The following is a 10,942-nucleotide window of genomic DNA, read 5'->3' as shown; positions in this document are numbered from 1 at the left end:
AATATCTTCTATTTAAGTCACTGTCTTGATGTACCCTCAAACCATGACTAACTGCAGTTTCTTTGCTGCTAGGGTCTTATCTGTGGGGCTACAGTCAGAATGCCTGTCTCCACTAACCCAACCAGCGTACAATTTATGGCATTCAAACCAAAAACTTGCTTCTCCAATGTGTCTATACTCTGCTGTTTGTTTAGACAAGAGAAATTGGTTGCATAAAATTTTCAGTCTTTGTTGTGTCCAAGTCTACCATGCTTGTTGTTGTTGTTTAGTCGTTTAGTCGTGTCCGACTCTTCGTGACCCCATGGACCAGAGCACGCCAGGCCTTGTTATGCATTGTTGAGGTTTCATTATATGAAGCAAGCTGAGGTTGCGTGGAAGTACAGTATGTGTATCAGCATTGAACGTCAATTGACCAGTTAGTTAAGTTTTCATTAGAGGAATATGTAACCAAACTTTCTCCTTGGGATAAGGTATTTCCATCCCCATTTCTTCAACACTCGCCATTTAAAGGGCCAGGGCTGTCCATATAACCTATATTAATTACATCTTGCTGCAATCTCTTTGCAGTTACTTCCACCTTCCTTGTTCCAGTTGCTGAGTCATAATAGTTGAACTTAGATTTCTGGACTACATTTTGCAATGGAATTCTGGAAGATTTGTCTGAAGTGCTGTGGGTCTGTGCTCATGTGGTAGCCATGTTAAAAAGCAGGCATAGACAAACTTAACCCTCCAGATATTTTGGGACTACAACTCCCATCATCCCTGACCACTGGTCCTGTTAGCTAGGGACACGGCAGCTAAAAAAAGCCAATGCAATTCTGGGCTGCATCAATACTCACCAGTACTCCAGGTGAGGTCTGACCAGAGCAGAATACAGTGGTACTATTACTTCCCTTGATATAGGAGTATAGCATCTATATCAAGGGAAGTAATAGTACCACTGTATTCTGCTCTGGTCAGACCTCACCTGGAGTACTGTGTCCAGTTCTGGGCACCATAATTGAAGAAGGACACTGACAAACTGGAACGTGTCCAGAGGAGGGCAACCAAAATGGTTAAAGGCCTGGAAACGATGCCTTATGAGCAACGGCTAAGGGAGCTGGGCATGTTTAGCCTGGAGAAGAGGAGGTTAAGGAGAAGAGGAGGTTAAGGGGTGATATGATAGCCATGTCACATAGAGGAGGAAGAAAGGTTGTTTTTTGCTGCTCCAGAGAAGCAGACACGGAGCAATGGATCCAAACTACAAGAAAGAAGATTCCACCTAAACATTAGGAAGAACTTCCTGACAGTAAGAGCTGTTCGACAGTGGAATTTGCTGCCAAGGAGTGTGGTGGAGTCTCCTACTTTGGAGGTCTTTAAGCAGAGGCTTGACAACCATATGTCAGGAGTGCTCTGATGGTGTTTCCTGCTTGGCAGGGGGTTGGACTCGATGGCCCTTGTGGTCTCTTCCAACTCTATGATTCTATGATTCTATGGATGATGGAGTTGTAGTCCCAAAACATCTGGAGGGCCATGTTTGCCTACGCCTGTTAAAAATGCAGAGTATCTGTCAGGCAAGGTAGGGCAGCTAAGCATTCCTTATCAGCTAAACACTGAGCCAAAACAGCTGCTCTCCCAGTGCCTGTTCCCCAGTTAAAATATATAGCTTTTTAGCTCATGTAAATATAAAACAGATAAAACTGATATGCTCCTTAACTGTATGTTGCAATTAATACCGCTGAGCCAACTGACTTTAAAACTATTCAAAATTTTAAAAACCACAAAATAAAACTAGAACAGACCGTGGAACTCAAAGACAAGCAGCCTTACTCCTCGCCATCTTCACCTGGAAACCAGAAACTATCAAACAGAATCCAGCTGCAAGTGTGTCTTGGCAGTTGTATTGGCTCTGTAAATGCAATACTTAGCAGTCTGTGAATTGCAAGAAGCAATATAATGAGATTACAAGATAGAGAAATCCATATGGACTAGGTGCTTTTGTGTTCAGAGGCCCAGGACTCTGCAGAAGTAAGATTCAAATTACGCTGAGCGATGCATAGTTTTATTTTATAGCTCTGTCCTTGCCACAGGCAGGCTCACAATCTTCCTTCCAGAATCCCCATGCTCCATCGCTGACTAGGGTGGCCTATTTTGTACTTATCCTAGCGCATCTGAAAATTGTGGCCTGTCTCATGGATGATAGTGGATGTTCAAGTGACACAAACACATTGGATGTATCCAGTGCTAGTTCTCAGTGTAGACCCATTGAAATCAACGGATTTACATTAATCAGGTTCATTCCGAACCAATGGGTTCAAGCAACAAGAAAGGAGATTCCGATCATTGGGGAGAACTTTCTGGTAGTAAGAGCTGTTTGACCGTGGAACGAACTCCCTTGGAAGGTGGTGGACTCTCTTTCTTTGGATGTTTTTAAGCAGAAATTGGATGGCCATCTGTTAGGGATTATTAAACTGTAATTCCTGCATTGCAGGGGGTTGGACTAGATGACCCCCCGTGTCCCTTCCAACTCTGCAATTCTATGATTTCACTTGGTCTGCTCTGAGTAGGACTAGCATGAGATTAACCCTATGGGTAAGGATTCAACTTCCTTTAGGCACAACCATGGGATGGAAATCAGCCCTGAGTGCTCACTGGAAGGACAGATCCTGAAGCTGAGGCTCCAGTACTTTGGCCACCTCACGAGAAGAGAAGGCTCCTTGGAAAAGACCCTGATGTTGGGAAAGATGGAGGGCACAAGGAGAAGGGGACGACAGAGGACGAGATGGTTGGACAGTATTCTCGAAGCTACTAACATGAGTTTGACCAAACTGCGGGAGGCAGCGGAAGACAGGAGTGCCTGGCGTGCTCTGGTCCATGGGGTCATGAAGAATCGGACACGACTAAATGTGCCATATTACAAGTTGCTTTTAAAAGCACCTCTGCCTTTCAGAAAGGGCTGCATCGTGTGGCGTGGAGATCTGCTCTTCAAGCCCAACACCAATTGAGGATGTGGAGCTCTTTGCATAGTTCTTTGGATTCCAGCCAGTGCTTTTCAAGGGACTTAGACATTACTCATAGTCGCCGACACAGAACTCCCTTTGAATACAGTTCTACAGCAGTAACTTCAGCAGTATCAAGTTCCATTTAAATGAATAGTAATTGTGCAACAGTGGTTGCTTTTATGCTCCTTGACTGATCCTATTCATTTCATTGGTGCCCATGCAGGAAACATTTTGCTTCTTATTTGTAGCCACGCTATATGGCCATCTTACATTTGGATCCTATTCTGTTGCATTACCGAAGATTTACAGAAATGGTGTTTGCCACGGGAAGATTCTTTCTACTGTCAGATTATTTGTCCACCAAACAGCAAGATTCTAGCCTCTCTCATGATTGGCAGGGATTCTCCTGAGTCCATCTGACCTTTAGAGCTGAAGATGCCAGGAATGAAATCCAGGATTATATTTTCATGCAAAACCAGAGCTCAAGCTCTGAGCTACATATTCACTCCACATAGAAGTCCAGCTTTTCTCTAACAAACTGAGGCAAGGACTGGCATTGCCATCTTCTAAGACGGGAAGGAAAAATAACAGGTTTAAAAAAATTAATTTGTACTGTATCATACTCTTCCTCGCAAAACTGCTCAGGGTGGTAGTGTGAGAATGTCAGACTAGGATCTGGGAGACCAGAGTTCAAATCTCCGCTTGGCCACAAACCTCACTGGGTGACCTTGTGCAAGTCGCCCCCACTCAGCCTAACCTTGCTGTGGGGATTAAATGAGGAAAGGGAGAACTGTCTTCAAATGCACTGAAGCCAACAAACATCCATATATTGAAACAATAATGTTTGAAGTAAAATTAAAACACTGAAATAAAAATTTATAATTCTGTTATTCTTTCAAATGAAAAACAACAACGACTAAGTACATTTAAAAGCAATCACCAGGTTACCAGTTTCGAGATTGCAATGGCCAGTACCTCTTAGCCATCAGTCCAATAGCTCTCAGCGTGTTTGGCCACATGACCCCTTGTAAGAGCATAGAAACCTATTTTAACACTATGTGGCATGTGTGTGTGTGTGTGTGTGTGTGTGTGTGTGTGTGTATATATATATATATATATATATATATATATATATATATATAAATAAGTAGATTCCCCACTCACAAATCAAAGTCTCTGCTTCCCTGTCTTGACCTCTCCAGGTAGCTGGAACTATGCCACTGTGCAAATATTTAGGTATCTATGTCATTTTGTAACAGTATGCGGATATGCAAATACCATCAGAATTCTCGATAAGAATACCGCTTGCAAAAATATGCCCCAGGACATAATCTTTTTCCCTCCCCCAAACAACCTATTTCATATTGCTCACATTGGTCAAGATTAATGAAATTAAGCCAACTCTGAAACGTTCCTCAACGGCAAACAGATTGGATCATTTACTTCTGCAATGTCAATGTGCTGTCACTATTATATACAATTTAATTAGTAGGCTCAAGGTAAAATTCAAGAGCACCCCTTGCGCAGCAGCTGCCATCAAAACAATTGTCTAATTTAGTTTGAAGGATTTGAAATAGAAGCAATCAGACATGGGGGTGGGGAAGAGAGTGAAGTAAGGAGAAAGGAATGCTCAGAAAATTATGAGCCCATGGGCCACTCTCAATCACGAGGAACCAATGTTTACTGCAATTAATTTATGTTTTAATAGATTCGTTTTCACTTTATTTGTTTTACTGCCTATATGTTTTTAGCTCTGTTTTATTGTACTTTGTTTGAGTTTTATGCACATTACTTTGGCGTCTTCTGCTGATGGGCAATTAATTTATAACAATAGGTAAAAGGTAGGTAAAGGGCCCCTGGATGGTTAAGTCCAGTCAAAGGCAACTATGGGGTTGCGGCGCTCATCTCACATTCAGGCCGAGGGAGCCAGCCTTTGTCCACAGATATGTGGCTAGCATGACTAAACCACTTCTGGCACAACGGAACACCATGACAGAGTGCACGGAAACACCGTTTACCTTCCCGCCACAGTGGTACCTATTTATCTACTTGCACTGATGCGCTTTTGAACTGCTAGGGTGGCAGAAGCTGGGACAGAGCAAGGGGAGCTCACCCCATTTCAGGGATTCAAAGCACTGACCTTATGATTGGCAAACCCCAGAGGCTGAGTGGTTTAGACCACAGCGCCACCAGCGTCCACCTTTTTTCTGTTTACCTATAACAACAACAACAATAGCAGCAGCAGCAATAATGCTTGTGATGGTGAAAGATATGGGTTATATTCAAAGTATTTCTAAGGAGGCTAATATCTGAAGGGCTGTCTTATGCAAGATGGAGCAAGCTTGTTTCCTGCTGCTCCAGAGTAGGACCCAACCCCGTGGGTGCTAACTACAAGAAAGGAGATTCCAGCTAAACATTAGGAAGAACTTTCTGACAGTAAAAGCTGTTGGATAATGGAAAACCTTGTGGTGTTCTAAGCTGAGCCCAGTCTGTCGCAGAGGTTTGGGCTTGGCTCACCATTGGCTCCCCCAACAGCATCCCTTCCATGGCCACAATTAAGATGTCCATACACTAGAGGCACAATCAATCCAAATTAAAGCACTTTTAAATCCAGAAAAGTTAAGCACGTGTTTAACAACATTGAAATCACTGCTTAGTTCCTGCAGGATCGTGACCTAGATATTAAGACTCCCTTAGATGATGGCCTCCAAGCACATGGAAATTCTTTCCCTGGATCTTCTATGTTACAGCTGTGCGTTTGGTCTTTCAAAACTGACATGAAAGGCAGCTCCTAAATGGGCAACTCAAGTTTTGAATCAAAAGACTTCCCTCCTTATATTAACAAGAGATGTCCTCTCACTGGGGGGTATTCAGTTCACTTACGAACCGAAAATAGCCAGGGTTAATCGTGTTGACAACAATTCAAAAGTCACTTGTTTATTGAGATGGCATGATATTTAACAAAGGTCCTTTGACAAATTTGGTGCAGTAGACAGTTCTTGCCCAGGCCACAGCTAGCTGCTCTCATTTCCGTGGTATCTCTTTGATGAAATTTATGTGTGAGGCCCCCAGTGTACCCATAAGCAGAGCAATCCCCACACAGAATGTGGATTATTCACTGATCCTTGTTTTATCTGAGTGGCTAGATAAGTCAAACTCTGTTACTTTGGACTTTCTCCATCTCTAAAAACAATCACTCACTTATTAAATCCTATGGCAATCCTTTGATAGCTATGATGAGCTATATCTCCTCCCCGTGTAGTAAAGAGAAGGAACAATCTTTTCTACAGAAATAATAGCATTGCATAGCTTGTTTGGGACACGTGTCAACTTGGCTTTTTCAGTCTCATTCTTTATCAGTACGTAATGGACATGATGGAGAAATTTTGTGCTTTAGTCAGCAGACTTCTTCTCTTTTTCTTTGTTGGGAATTTAGATCTACCAATAAACATCAGAAATGTTTCTGCCAGAAGTCCTGTTCTGGAAATTGATGAAACAGAGGTGGTGGATTTCAGGATAAAAATGATTGATGAATGGATTATTTAATTTCTACACTAATTAATATACAGTGGTACCTCGGGTTAAGCACTTAATTCGTTCTGGAGGTCAGTACTTAATCTGAAACTGTTCTTAACCTGAAGCACCACTTTAGCTAATGGGGCCTCCTGCTGCTGCTGGAGCATGATTTCTGTTCTTATCCTGAAGCAAAGTTCTTAACCCGAGGTACTATTTCTGGGTTAGCGGAGTCTGTAACCTGAAGCATATGTAACCTGAAGCGTATGTAACCCAAGGTACCACTGTATTAACAATATCTCTTAGTGGTGTACAGAAAACTGAAACAACAGACAACAAACAAAGTACAGTCAGTATGGTGTAGTGGTTAATAGCGGTGGACTCGTAATCTGGTAAACCAGGTTCGCTTCCCTGCTCCTCCACATGCAGCTGCTGGGTGACCTTGGGCCAGTCACACTTCTCTGAAGTCTCCCAGCCTCACTCACCTCACAGAGTGTTGGTTGTGGGGGAGGAAGGGAAAGGAGATTGTTAGCCTCTTTGAGACTCCTCCGGGTAGTGATAAAGCGGGGTATCAAATTCAAACTCCTCCCCCTCCCCCCTCCTCCTCCTCTTCTTCTTCTTCTCATGTCCACCTCCGCTCACATCCATTTCGCCCAACATTCATGGCAAACCCAGAAGTAACCCGTGGGTTTGCTGCCATTCGCACATGTACAGGAGCGGCAATCGCTGTTCGTGCATGCGCAGAAGCGTGCAATCGCTGCCCGTGCCTGCGCACAATGGCGCCTCTCCCAGTGACCTGTTTCGACTTCCAAACAGGCATCCTGAATGGATTGTGATCCTGAGTAGAGGTTCCACTGTCTTACAGAAATACAGTTACATTTAAAAAATGTTACGTTAATATAAAGTTACTAACATAGATAAATCAATATCAGTTCATTTTTCTTCTGACACACCCTCCCTCTTAGTCTCCGGGTTCTCACCCAGGGTCCAAACACACTGTCAGCTCACCAACAAAAGTCTTACCAATGAGAAGAGTTCCGGGAGACAACAGACATCTCCCTACACCATCCTTTCTCAATCTGTGGGTCCCCAGATGTTGTTGGACTACAACTCCCATCATCCCTAGCTAGCAAGGCCATGTCTCAGGGATGAAGGGAGTTGTAGTCCAACAACATCTGGGGACCCACGGGTTGAGAACCGCTGCCCTAGACTCTCATTTTAGACTTACTTTTTATAGGCAGGCTCAAGGTAGATGGTAATTCCTCAGGCTGCCAACAGCTGTGCTCCATTCAACTGCACTCTCCACACCCATTCCCAGGTACAGAAACTTTGCTGAGTTTCCCAGGGGGTCCGAAGGATGGGAAGAAGGGTCCCTCTCCACACACAGCTCTTTCTTCACTCTCTGCCATCTCCTCCACTTCCACTTTGTTCTGGTATCTGCCCCTGATACAGTATGTTCAACTTTGGGGGGGCATCTTCAAAGAATGTCTTGACAGTTGAATGTGGATGGAATATAATCATTCCGCAAAGATACTTAGTTGGCATTGGCATGATTCACTCATCACTGTAAGCCAAACTGCCTGAGCAGATGGACTCCCTGACAGTAGCTCATTTACCTTTACCTAGTGCAGTGTTTTTCAACCTTTTTTGGGCAAAGGCACACTTGTTTCATGAAAAAAATCACGAGGCACACCACCACTGTGTGTGGAGAGGGAGATGTCAGAGCCCCGCTGCTCTCTATGGGGAATCGGATGAGAGCGGACCGCCTGTCCGCTCTCATCCAATCCCATCCGATCTGATCCCCACCCAGGATGGATGGAAAATAGGGTGGACACAGTCCGGTGCCCACGTAGTGGGCGAAAATTCGACTTTTTTCTTTTAAAAAATCTTTTGAATTTTTCAATTTTTCCCACGGCACACCAGGCAACATCTCGCGGCACACTAGTGTGCCGCGGAACAGTGGTTGAAAAACACTGACCTAGTGTCTCCCAGTTCAGCTCTCTCCACACTATCCTTGAACTGCAACCATGAATAAATCTTGGTTACAGTTTGATAAATCTATTTGAATTATTGAATTCTGTTGAATGAATGTAAATCAATAAATTTACAGAATAAATCTAAAGCTCAACGTTCATGAAGAGAGTGCTTTAACCACTCTGGGGAGGCAGTGGTAGAGAAGGGGGGTGGTTTGACCCAGGTTTCATCTCTGAGGGGGGGGGTTGACCAAATCCCCCCTGGGTGGATTACTGATGTGCCAATAGGGAGTCCCATAGGGAATGGACGTATGGCACCTATAGGGATGGGGCACGCACTGGGGCCTCAGCCGCCTTACAGCTGGGGGGAAGGCAGTGGGCAGACAGTGAATGGGATGTCCCTTTGGGTGCTGTCTGTGCCGTCCCTTTGGGCGGTTCGCCCCACAGTTTGCCCCACCCCTGGGCACGCGCCCCAGGTGCCCAAGAGGCTTCATCCACCGCTGTGGGGAGGTGCAAAGTAGCTGTGAGCTACTCCACACTCTCATTTAGCAAGTCACACAAATCAAGCCATTGAGAACAGTGCTTGGAATAAGTAGTTTGGGTTAAGGAAGTTCATTGCATTAGTTCATTGCTGTTAGGTCTTCATTTTGTAATTGTTGATATATATCTGGTGCAATGTGTTGTACAAGCACTCTATAAAAACACTATCTGAAAAAGGTACACTTGAAAGTAGCTCATCTTCAAGTTTATTCTCTTACATGTATCTTTTTTATTATTCTTTAGACTTTGGGGCATTTAGTTTAAAGATCATGATTGAACAGAGGAAAATAAACTAGACAATTCATATTCCATTCTTTCCATTCCATCCTCTTTTTTTTGGTGAGGCTCATTTGGACGAACTTGAATTGAACTGTGAACTGAACGTGAAGCAAACTACCAGTAGTTTGTTTTGTAAAGGGACAAATGTCAACTGGAGTTAGCTCCTTTTTGAATAAGTTGAAGTGGAACTATTTCCTTTTTTAAAATGAACATTCCTCGCTCTGATTGAGACTCACAGGTAAATGCAAGGATATTTCTGGCATGTTTGCTGGATCTCCTAAAATCTGATCAACTACCAATAAACATCAGCGTTGAATGAGTTTCTGTTATTTACTGTTACATATAGACAAAGAAACAATGATTGTGGCTAATGGTGGTTCCTTACAGAATGAACATTAATATACCGTATTTTTTGCTCTATAACACGCACCAAACCATAACACGCACGTAGTTTTTAGAGGAGGAAAACAAGAAAAAAAATATTCTAAATGAAATAGTGGGTATATGATTTTTGTGGTTCATGCTGTGGCCACAGACATGTGATCTGACAGTGAGTTTGGAGTAGCCCAATTCAAAAATCCTGAGGATCCATGTGGATCCATGCTTTGTAACCATGGAGGAGGGAAGGAAGGGGAACCATGGATCCTCTGCTCACGACTGCAGCAGATCCCCCCCGCCACCCGTAGGCATTCGCTCCATAACACGCACAGACATTTCCCCTTACTTTCTAGGAGGAAAAAAGTGAGTGTTATGGTGCAAAAAATAGGGTACTTCATTCAATAAAAAAATCTCGGGTTTATAAAGACATGGATGCCTTCCCATGCCATAATCCTGGAAAACATATGTAATAACCTCAGATTCTCCACTGGTGACTGCGTGGGTGAAACCAATCAGAACTCCCATCCTCTCCTGATTATGATGACATTCAAAACCTTTGATAGAAATGATAACATGAAAAAAGTGATTAAGGAGCACATAAGCTTTTCAGTGTAATCATTTCTCTATATGAGTTAATTCAAGATCTTAAAGACCGATAGGTTTTATAGTAATATTACTTATCATTTCTATCAAACTTTATGAATGTTATCACAATCAAAGGTGATGAATATTTATTCCAAGGCTCATTTTTTTTAAAGAAAGAGGTCGTACATGTTTCATTTCAGGATAAGAATGAAGCCATTTAAATAGTAATATTACATATGCAAAATTATTCTCTGCTCTTTCCGTCAGCCTCTGTACTCACACCGTTGTCTTTCCGCAGTCTGCATCAGACTTAATTTCTTTTGAACCCTGTTTTCAGTTCTGCTGCTTGGGAATCCAACCTTGGTCCACAATCTTAGCTGAGCTCTGAGTGAGAAGGAAAAATAGGCTGTGATCATGTGTGCTTCAGCTGCTGATCGATAGTCAACTTTCTCTGAGTATACACAAAATATCCAAGAGCTAACTGACCAAGAGGTCTTGGCTACAGGTCTGCTGACAATCAGCCTAGCTGCTCAGTAGAGGTTGATTGATTGATTGATACGCATTGCCCTGGAGAATTCAGAATAAGGTTGGGTGCACCACCTACAGCTCATGGGGCAATCTGAGTGGACCAGCAGATAGTTTATACCAGGAAATCCTCTAAGGGAAACGTAGGCCAAAAGAAGTGGCCAAGAA

Source organism: Podarcis vaucheri (assembly GCF_965113315.1).
Source record: "Podarcis vaucheri genome assembly, chromosome: 3".
In the NCBI taxonomy this organism is placed as follows: domain Eukaryota; kingdom Metazoa; phylum Chordata; class Lepidosauria; order Squamata; family Lacertidae; genus Podarcis; species Podarcis vaucheri.
Note: the sequence above shows the minus strand (reverse complement) of the source record.